Genomic DNA, 11811 nt, shown 5'->3' with positions numbered 1-11811 from the left:
TTAACAGTAGTATTTGTAGAGCTTTTTGAGAACTCTCTGGATTATTCATTATCTGTTCTGTCACCTCATTATCTTGAGTGGGAATTGAGATACCTGGACTTGCCATTTTCCATGTGTTTTTCTGGCTTGTTCTGCCCATTTGGGATGAAAGTATTGCCAGTTTTGTTCGAGACCACCATTTTAAGGAAAGCATCAACCAAAGTCCTGTAATTGCATAGCCAAAAGTCTGTAGATACAATCTAGTTCAACAGATACAGTCTATTCAACATTAAACAACTATGTATTAATGGGCTAAGAATAGCAAAGAAGAATTTGACACACCAGGAATTATTATGTTTAGGGAGAATGCTGGGGAAAAATAGGGTTAGAGGGATATGGAAAGGTAAAAGGAGAATGAAATTAACCAAGTCCTAATCTCACAGAGGGAAATGGAATGGAAAGAATGATAGGAGAGAGAGAAGAAAAAAATTGAAAAAAGAGACAAGAAAAAAATGGAAAGACAAATATTTAAATTTAAAAAGTGAAACTCTTAAAAGTAATGAAAATTTAAAGAAGTAATATTGAGAGATGAACGGGGATAGGATGAGAGGAAGGGAGGGATACAAAGGAGACCTGAAAAACTAAAAAATAAAAATACTTCAAATATTGTATAGGTATAAATAGATATTACTGCTATTATGGAATTTAATCCTAAGAGGTTTTGAAATGAGTAATACATTTTTGGATTAACTATGTACGCAATTGGGGGATAAGGTCTTATAATCAATGACAGGTATATATGAGGTGAGCAGAACAACAAATAATTCATGCAAAAAGAACAAAAGATGAAAAAGTAAAACGAATGAGAAAAAGGAAGAATAAAAAAGACCAAAGGTCAGTAGAGATTTTTTTTAAAAAGCACACACACACACGCACACACACACACATACATATATATACCTAAAATAAAAGTTATAAGAGGAGGAAAAAACGATTAATAAAAACAATTTTTTATAAGTAAAAAGAAAAATTTAGAAAAGATACACAAAAAAGACTTCTTTGGTTTTGTTTTTGGGGGGTTGATGGGAAGATCCTGTATCTCCCTTGTGACAGTAACCAGTGTCTTTGTGGAATCTCTGGTTTTCTTGTGGTGTTTGGTTTTCTGTGGCTAGATTGGTTTCTTAAGTTAGTTTGTTTGGTCAGGCAGAAAAAATATCTGTGGGTTTACCCAGAAGTTTGTGTTGCTCCTCCCAGGCTAGTTCAGTGGGAGGGAGATCTGCTTTGAGTATCACAAAAGAGGGAAATGGTTGTTTCCTCTAGTTTGGAGTTGCTATGATAAGGCTGGGTTCTGGGTAAAGTTGAAGCCTTTCAGCAAACAGTAGCTTTTCCCTGAGGGTCTAGCTTCTGAGACAATCACAGAGCCCAGCCTGGAGCCATTCTCAGGGTTTATGTTTACTGAGTTTCAATTGATTGTCAGGGCTGTTGTAGGGAGGGGCAGCCTCTGGCTCTGTTTACCCAGTGAAGAAAGCCACTCTTTCGGGGGTGTAGCTTTCTCTGCCTGGTTGTGGTGACTTTCCCATGGATGGAGTTGAGAATGGCAGGTCAGGGTAGGTATTTGTGACTAGCTAAATGACTCTTTTGTTTTCATCAAAGGACTGAGTTGGAGCTAGCTGCTTAGCCAGGCCTTTGTCTGTATCAAAGATGGATATCTCCGGTGTTGGGGGAAGGGGTGGCCTGCCCTCCTCTGCTCCCTTTGAGAAGGAGTGAGGATGTCAGTTTTGTACTCACGCTGGAGTGTTGGTTCCTGGGTAGCCTCTGGTGTGCTATCTGCCGGATGAAGATATCTGCTACTTGTCAGGTCTTGCTGGTGTTGAGTAAAATCTGCTTGCCCGCTGCATCTGGCACATTTGTCCCAGACTCTCTGGCTTGTAGGTATGGTGGCTATGCATGCCACCACAGCTGCCACAGCCACCACAGCCATGACTGCTGGAAAATGTTCAGATCTGTCACCTTACCTGTATTTTCCTTCTCTGGCCAAACTCTCTGTACTGTGATGGCAGACTTGGAGTGCCTAGGGGTGTTCACTGGAACACTAGAATTGCTTTCTATGTGAGAGCTTGTTTAGCCACCAGGTTCTCCTCTGCCATCTTCTTGAAATTCCTGAAGGTGTTTAAATATTACTGGAATTGTATTGGAATAAATAATGTTCACCCTGACTATCTTGAGAAAGAAAAATTGGTTTCTCAGCACTATTGGTAAGAACTTGAGTGAAACAAACGAAAGGAAAAATGAGGAACAACTCAACACATACATTCAAAAGAAACAAAACAACCCATGAAAACACAAATTAACTCAGTACTCAAGAACCTGCAGGAAATGCAAAGATTTTTATAAAATAGCTATGATAAGCTTATGAAAATCCTGACTACATGGGAGTCTACTGTTGTGAGGATAGTGGTTAAAGCTCAGACTGGACAGAAAGAACTGTTCACAATGCCAAGCACCTGTTATTCTAAATTCCAGGAAGAATAACATGAAGTAGATTGAGCCCACTATCATACACAAGTAGGAAGCCAGATTCTATCTGAAAGGTAATCAGGATACTTTAGGGCTGGGGGCATGCCAAAGTGGTAAGAACATCCATTTAGGAGACACAAGACACTCAATTCAAACTCTAATATTATGGGTATTAAAGAAAAAAAGCTATGACTTTAAATAATGGGAATAATTGCAAGATTTGAATATTTGAGTGGAGAAAAATTCATGAGAGAGATAGAGTTTACCCACGTTGCAATGTTTTCTACTTAAATAATAATATTATGTGCTACTCCAGACACAACAGAGTTACCTTGCAAATGAGCATGGATGTGTATTGGGGTGAAGGAAATACTTTACTTACACAGGTGTAAATTAAATACTTTTTGGGGGTGGATTTTAGTTCTTGAACTAAGAGTCTGGGTGATATCTCTGAGTCTTAGTTCAAGAACTAAAATCCACCGTCGAGAACTTATGGAGCCCAGATGCCCTTTATCTGAGGGATGGTTGGAGAAAGTGTTGCTCATATACACAATTGGATTGCACCCAAACATTATAAAGACTGTTACAGCATTTGCAAAGAAATGGATAGATATAAAATTATGTTAAGTAAAAGAAGTCAGAGCCAGACATACAAAGGATGCGTATTTGGAAGCCAGAATTTTATGCAAGTTAAACAACAGTATTAATCAAAGCATGCTATTTGCAGAGGAGTATTTAAAAGGTGTAATTTCTTATAAAATTGAACTTTTAATCCAACAAAATGAATACCAGGAAACTATCACTTGGAAAATGTGAGGGGAAGACAAATGGAAGGAATAAAGAGACTTATGGAAGTAGAGAGTGAAGCTATAATATTCAATGCAGATAGCATGAAACTAGAAAAAATGAAAGTGGGGTGAGGTTTGGAAGGATGTGAGAAAGTTATGTAAAGATCCATTGTACTTATAAACTGATTCGTTGAATGGAAAACCCTTCGTGCAACTATTTAATAAAAATATAATTTAAAAAATGGAGACATCTGATCTTAAACCATGAGTCAATATGATAATTTCCTTCTCAGAAATTGTCTTTGCAGGTATTTTCTTCTCACTGACAGAAAATTGAACAACGCAATGAATTTCAATACATCACTTTGCATATCCTAAATAGACACAATATAAAAATCACAGTAAAAATATTAGAATATATCACATGATAAAATAACAGGTAGAAAGTATCAAACTCTGATTGTTTTTCCAAATATTTTTCCTTTGGTATCTAATTTAATCCTAACAATAATCCCATAAAGTGGAACTACCTCTATTTTTAATTCTAAGATTATGTTATTTAAGTCTTCAGAGTTGGAATTACTAGTACAATATTGCACACATGGTAAGTGTTAGCCTGCGTTCCATTCCCACCATATCAAATAACCTCATTCTATTTTATAACTAAATACCATCACTCAGTCTACTAATTCTAGTAAAATTTCCCAACTTATTGTGCACACTTAATAATATTTCACTTTATCTTTGTTAGAAAAGAGGTAACTAAGCCGGACACCCGTGGCTCACGCCTATAATGTTAGCTACTCAGGAGGCTGAGATCTGAGGATTGTGATTCAAAGCCAGCTCTGGCAGGACAGACGGTGAGACTCTTATCTCTAATAAACCACTAGTAAACTGGAAATGGCACTGTGGTCCAAGTGGTAGAGCGATCGCTTTGAGTGGAAGAGCGCAGGGACAGCACACGAGCCCAGAGTTCAAGCCCCATGACCAACAACAACAACAAAAAGAAAATAAGTAACTGTAATATAAAAACTCCAAGTTCATAATCAATTGATACCTCCCTGCAGAAAGGAACTACTAAACTATAACATTCTTGATTTCTACCTCAAAATAGTAGAAATCATATTTTATCCCTTCACTCAACACTGCACTGCCTGGGGACCCCATCTCTGGTTAACACAGTCTTACTGAAAGAATGACCTGCCCAATTCCTGATGGAAACAGACTGCAGGTCTTTTGGAGCAATCATTTCCACACTGTAGCTCACCTAAATTGTTGACCATTAGAAGTATTTTGATTGCTTTTCATACCCAACATTTTGAGAGAAATGTACTACTTTAAAATGTTATTAAAGAAAGACTGATATAAAAATCACTTTTGACCCCAGATAAATATTTGACCTTTCATATACCCAAAAATGCAGTCTGAATTATCACTAATGTTAGGAACGAGCGATTAAAAATCCTAGACACCAACGGAAGTGGCGCTCTAGCTCAAGTGGTAGAGCACTCGCCTTGAGCTGAAGAGCTGAGGGACAGCGCCCAGGCCCAGAGTTCAAGCCCCACGACCGACAAAAAAAAAAAAAATCATAGACACCAAGACCTAAGTATGAATTAAAGACTCTCCAACTTGTGAATACAATTGGTTTAAAAAGACATCAATACTACTGCACTTATAATTCCCTATGATAATAATGATTCCCTATGATAATGATAATGATAAACTATTAACACTTAAAAATAACTCATGTTCTTGGGAGTAGGACACAAAACACAAGGTTATTCCTAATCATTTTAAAAGAACATTATTTATACTAAAAGTTCACTCATAACTATAAAGATTCTAAAACTAACTGAAGTTTAGAGGCACAAAGGAAATAATTTTACTGCATCATGTACATTCAATGGACTGTTAATAGAAAACAAAGTTATACTAATAATTAGCTTACCCAATTCACTTACATTCTTTTATTCTATTCCATTTACTTTCATAAAAACTGTGTTTTCATAAAATGACGCATAAAAAGCCTATATATCCACTTACATTTTCAGATCTTAACAATATTTATTTCAGAAATTTTAGCACTATAGTCAATGTACTGAAATAATACTAAAATATTCAAAAGATTTTATGAAATTGTAAGAATTGCTCTGGGATGTTATGTATACTGGAAAAGATATTCAAAAAGCCTTATTTGTTAGTTGCCGTAGTTACTCCCACAAAAGAGCAATTAGTAAAGATCCCTGTGCATATACAAAACACCTTCAAACGCATCCACAATCTAGACATGACACATGCTTTTTGTTTGTTCGTTTTTGAAAGGAATATCTAACAAGCATATCCACAATACTTATTTTCAGTCAATAAGATGGGATATTCAAACGTAATATGGGTTTGATTTTCTCTTAGTGAGAATAGATATGATCTTGCAAAGAAAGTTATTTTCAACAGAAATCCGGAGTTTATCCAACTTGTGTTTCACAGGAATAACCAGAGAGAAATACCTGTTTGGTCAAGTCAGTCCAAATCACTCCATGAGTGTATCTTACAAATATAACCAATTTAAGAGGTCAAATACCTATTTTGTACTGACAATCATCTTACAGCAATAACTTACTACCTAATTATGTCTGTATCTTCTTACCTAACATACAGTAAGAGCTGAAACAGTCTCTTTATCTAACTTAATGTTGTAAATGCTTTAATTATGATGGCATTATTATTAGACAAATAAAATTTACAGAAGGGTGGTTTCACTGAAATGACATGACAGAACACTGATAAATAAAACATTGCAACACAGTTAGCTCTTTGCAGCCTCACCCTGTCCACATTGGCAAGCAACATTGCAACAGCACATGCACACATATACACATACACACATGTTCACACATGTACACACACATATACATGCATGCTAAATTCAGGGTTTATTGTACAAAAAAAATTCAAATAAATTATTAGTGATTAGGACAAATGATAATATGCCTTATTACAAAATAATACATAAACCATCACCACGCATGTTACATTTTACCTGCCTCTCTACATGTGACCACTTCATTTATTTTTAATTAATTAATTACCTTATTAATTAATTCATTTGTTTGGTGCTAATACTAGGGCTTGAACTCAGGGCCTGGCTTTGTCCCAGAATTTATTTTTTGTTTCAGTTTTCTCAAGGCTAGCATTTTACTGCTTGTACCACAGCTCCATTTGCTGGTTACTTTCAAATCAGAATCTAATGGACTTTTTTTTTTCTTAGTCGGCTTTCAAACCACAATCCTCAGATTTCATCTTTCTGCTTAACTAGTACTAAAGACATAAGCCATCAGTGTGGCTTCTACTTTTTCCTCTAGAGTTATCTAATGCACATACTTAGATAGTAATTTAAAAATGAGAGTATAGAAGCAAGATGTACAGTGATGATACTGTCCTGTCAGAAATTCAAGTTAGTAATGTAAATTTATTCTTAAGACCATACACAAAAAATACCATGATATAGTGTAAGAGAATTCACTATTGAACATATGAGCCTTAAGAGCTTTCTAATAGATCCATTATTTATTGGTACCCAACATTAGAAAAATGTATGAGGCATTGGTAAAATAGAAGTCCTTTGCATGACTACATACATTCCTTGTTTTTTTAAAGACACTTCCTTTCATCTACAAAGGAGGCCTGTCTATTGTCTTCATGTGATTTTGATGATTGAAAGTGCTTAGTGAGAAGGTCAAAATGTATTAGTAGTCCTTAACTATCAATTCTCATTTTTCTTCTTGTAGAATATAATGATCAAATCAATAGTTCAGTATCAGCCAACAATAGTTCAGAATCATTCTTCCAGTGCAAGTGGATCACCAGGAAGAAATCCTCAATATCAATTTCCACAAAGTTTTGTCACAGATACAATCTCCCTGCCTTCTCTAGCTGCTTTACTACCTTCTTACTCCATTGTGCAGCAAAAGTATGATTTAACTGATTTCAGTCAGATCTGTTACTAGAATTATCAAGGAATTAGTTTATTGTCTGTAATTTGGTCAAAGGTATGTCTCTTTATGTAGGCTTCTAAAAATGTATTTACTAATTTCAAGTAAATACATAAATTCTATTTCCATCTTTTTTAAAAATTAAAATTTTGTTTGCTCTATAAATTGATCAGAGGCATGGATTTTGTGGCTAGCTAGGTCATTGCACATCTGTCTCTTTCTCTCTCCTTTTCTAGGTTCTCATAGATAATATGATTGCCCATAATTATCCTAATTTGTTTTGCTTTTATATTTTTGGTTGCATCATTTCATTTTTTGCTCTGCCATTTTCCAAATCATTTATATAGAAGGCATTATTTCCTATTTTCTCATTCTTAGAATAAGCTGCACATGAAGACATCACTGGTTCTCATTTTCAGTGTGTACATTTGAATACGGAGGAACATCTTTCCTCTGCTCTCCATCAATTCCTTACTCTCCAATTAGAATAATTTCGAATTGGAAAATCGGAAAAATAGAAAATAAATCATGGTGAATAAACAGATGCAGAAAATTCACCAGATATTTCTGACCAGTAAAACCAATGTGAACTATTAGAAAATACATGGACACCTCATTCCCACGGGCACTCAAAGTATCTGGTTAGGCAATTCTTAGGAATAAGAGGAAAAAGATGAAAAAGTAAGGAATGGTATCAATTGCAAATGCAATGGAGAAGGATCCCAGCAAATTTCTTCATTGGGCTGCCAAAAATATTCAGCTTACTACAGTGCGGAGACTTCTTTCCCAAAAGGCCACTCATGTGAATAGTAGGGATGACGATGAGTATACGCCACTTCATCGAGAAGCCTACAGTGGACATTGTCAGTGAGTTGGTGTCTCAAGCGGCACATGCAATAACTGTAGATGACTCAACACCCCTGCACAGTGCATATACGTGGAATAATACCAGAATGGTTTCTTTCTTATTTCATCACGATACAGATACCAATGCCCAAACTAAAGGCCTCTTGACCCCCTTATCTCTTGCTGCTGAGAATTGAGATGGAAAAGATACGCTGGATCTCCTTCTGTTGAACCATTATATACAACCAGGCCTGAAGAACAACATAGAAGAAACTGCATTTGATATTGCCAAAAGGATAACTATGTATCACTACGTCTATGAAGTTGTGGAAGGCTGTACAAATTGTTCACCTAAATACTAATGGTCTGGTTAAGTTTCTTAAATTTCAAAAATGCGAGTCCATCTTTTGTGTCCCTACAAAATATTTTCACAATCCAAATATGAGGAATATCTTTTTCTTTTTGGTCGGTCATGGGGCTTGAACTCTGGGCCTGGGAGGTATCCCTGTGCTCTTCAACTTAAGGTGAGGACTCTAGCACTTGAGCCAGACCTCCACTTCCAGTTTTCTAGTGGTTTATTGGAGATTAGAGTAGCATAGACTTTCCTTCTCAGGCTGGCTTTGAACCATGATCCTCAGATCTCAGTCTCCTGTGTAGCTAGGATTATAGGCATGAGCCACCAGTGCCCGGCAACACCAATATTTTACTGTAAAAATTCATGGATTCTGCGGAATTCTTCCAAGCGAATTGCCTGCATTGGATGTCAAAAAGTAATCAATAGTTTTTGTATTCATGTATAATGATTTCTTCAGTGTTTGTGATTTTTTAATCAGAAATAATTTTAACTTACCTGTTGAAATGAGTAGTACAGGAACTACAAGATTTCTGGTGCTTGTCTGAAAAAATATATTTTAAAATATTCTATATTCTATGTTTGCATAATGTTCATAATTTATTTTATTGTCTCCTAGATATACTTTGAATTCTACATTATTTTATAATATATAGGGTCATTAATGTGTCCTTTCCGATTGCATTCCATATAGAAACAGTTTGATTCCTTTTTTTTTTCTAGGTCTTAATATTATTTTTCTTTGGGATAAAATGACAATGTTGTCTAATTTGAAAAGTTTTGTAAAGTTTATGGTATGTAAAAGCTTTTCTGAGGTGAAGATTTAATACACTGATATCAAACTAAATTGAATTATATGAATTACTTGTATTGTTACACTTGTAATTTTGTAATCAACTTTTTAATAACTGTTTTTCATTTCTTGCATCTGAAGAGTGAAAAATATGGAATACTTCTCAAATTTTCATATTATCCTTGTGCAAGTGCCATGTTAACCTCTGTAGTGTAATTTGAGTATACGTACTGCTGAAGCATGTAGTATCCTCTAAATTTAAGTAGTTAATGATGCAATCTTTATACAGGCTTATATCTATGGGTGCCTACCTGTAAAAAGGAAACCTTATTGTTCCTAACAATGCTATCGATCTTATTTCTCTAAAATTCTGTGAATAGTGGAAAAAATTATATTGATCAGTCGATTGCTCACATTTGCAAATTTTTTTTGTCAATGACTATCTTAAGTCTTTTTATTTGGAATTTGATCGTACTCTCAATTATTTATAGATAGGTCCAAAGGTGATGGCTTTTTCAAGTACTTATTTATCCACTGAATTAGCTTTGTGGACCTAATGGATTCAAAGTAAGCGTTGCTTAAGAGCTACTTCTAAACTTCTTCAGCTGACATTTTCCCAAATGAGGTGTTACTGGCACAAATGTCTACCTGAGCCTTTACCCTTCTTCCATGTGGGAACAGACCAACCAGAATATCTTACACTGACAGCATAGATTGTCTTACTGGAACAAAACTCATCTTGGTTACAAGGGATCATAGAGAGCTGAACAGTTCAAACAGAGCTGTTCAGACTAGAAGGTATTTTATCAAATTATAATTGTTTATTATATCTTCCATTTCAAAAGTAGCTAAAGCCGAGAAGGTGAAAAAATTGTTAGTATGCATGATTACTTAATGTCCTGGCCTATCTACCATCCAACTGGGCAGGAACTTACACTACTGCCTTTTTATCACCAAATATTTTCATAGTCGCAGGAGAAGTCCATGTGTTTCTCCTCGTTATTAGGCATTAAATTCATAATGTTTTAATCACAGTGTTTCCTCTTGCCTCCATGCTGTAAATCTACAAAGGGTAAAGCTTTAGGTCTAACTATATCAAACACTGAGGTAGAGATAATGGAATAATACTTTAAAACAGAGTTGCTTTTGATACAGTCACTACAACAGAACAATGCAAAACGTGTGCCTTTTAATTATATTATATATAGTTATATATTTTATGTTTATATGTGCTGATCTTATACTTCACACAGTGAAACTTACTGGAATTAGTTGATAATTTGACAAATAAATTGATATTTATTTATTCCAATAAATAGAATTGGAATATAAATAATTAGGTTTAAAATATATATTAGAATATAAAAAGTATCAATGCAATGTCTTTAGTATAAACGTGTGATACATTCCAACTGTTCTTGGTCTTCTGAATCCACATGGTAAAAAAAGCAATGTTTTCCGCTAATCTATAATGGATTTTAGTCTGCTGTTCTGTTTATTGATTTAACTCGCTTGTCCCAAACTGTCTTTCTCCATATTTCTGAAAAATTCCTACTGATTATGCCCAAATTTTGCTAAGATGTCTAAAAAATATTATTCTTCTGCAGTACCCATGGGTCCTAGGATCCCAGGTCCCAGTTACCTGCATCATCAGATAACAAGGGCAATACTTCTCACCCAGGCCCATGCAACATGTCAACACAAAGTAATTGAAGACCCATCTCAATTTCTCATTTCCTATGTTTCAGGGCTCCAATTCCTTGAGATCCAGGAATTAGCAGTAAGCAATTGTGAAATGCAAGGCAACTTAAAATGAAGGATGAGCAGAAAATTTGAGAGAAAGTACTGTAATTCAAACATTCAACTTACAGATGACCAGCCAATATGAGTGAACAAGTTCACAAAGTGTCATAAGATTATTTTTAATACCCCTCCCCTATGATTAATGAAAGATTTTATTTCAATATAAGTGGGCCAAAAAATAGTTCCTGGAAGGATAGATCGATAATTGGTCTACCAAAGCTCGGAAAACTTTACTTAGAGGTCAAATGTAATTCAGAAAAAAACATTTGAAGCACTAAGGAGTGCTTCAAAACACTGGGACTTCAGTACAACATGGTTCTGTGCTATAAAAATGTCACTCTCAAACCAATGATAATCTACATTTAATCTCCGGAAAGTGTATTTCTTTTCAAATAAACTTTTTAAAATCACATTCGCCAAAATAACATTTGACAAGTTGATGATACTTAGTAACTTACAAATTTTTCAAGTGTAGAGAGCAAGTTACAATAGAGTTGAATTATTTACACAGCACTATTGCCAAACACGTTCAACCATTCATTAAAGTGTAGAAATAGTATCACCCAAAATTTGTGTTTTTCAGTAAGGGCCTTCCAGAAATGTGTTAAATAGATCAGCCTCCTAAATATCAAACCCAAACTTAAGCTAATAAATTTCATCATTTAATAAGGTATATTTTAAAAAGTCACAAATAGTTGCCTTATCATATGTTATTTTATGTTTTCTCTCTGTCTAACATAGTAA

The 11811-nt window shown here is 34.9% G+C and overlaps 1 pseudogene; it reads right to left on the bottom strand.

Annotated features, from left to right (window-relative positions):
* Nucleotides 1-9409: 9409 nt before the first annotated feature.
* On the bottom strand, nucleotides 9410-9506 carry LOC122110488 (annotated as a pseudogene).
* Between the last annotated feature and the right edge of the window lie 2305 nt (nucleotides 9507-11811).

The sequence above is a fragment of the Dipodomys spectabilis genome, unplaced genomic scaffold (assembly GCF_019054845.1).
Source record: "Dipodomys spectabilis isolate Male_0828 unplaced genomic scaffold, ASM1905484v1 ptg000078l, whole genome shotgun sequence".
NCBI lineage: Eukaryota > Metazoa > Chordata > Mammalia > Rodentia > Heteromyidae > Dipodomys > Dipodomys spectabilis.
The sequence above is the reverse complement of the archived record's forward strand: the minus strand, read 5'-3'. Positions and strand labels throughout refer to the sequence as shown.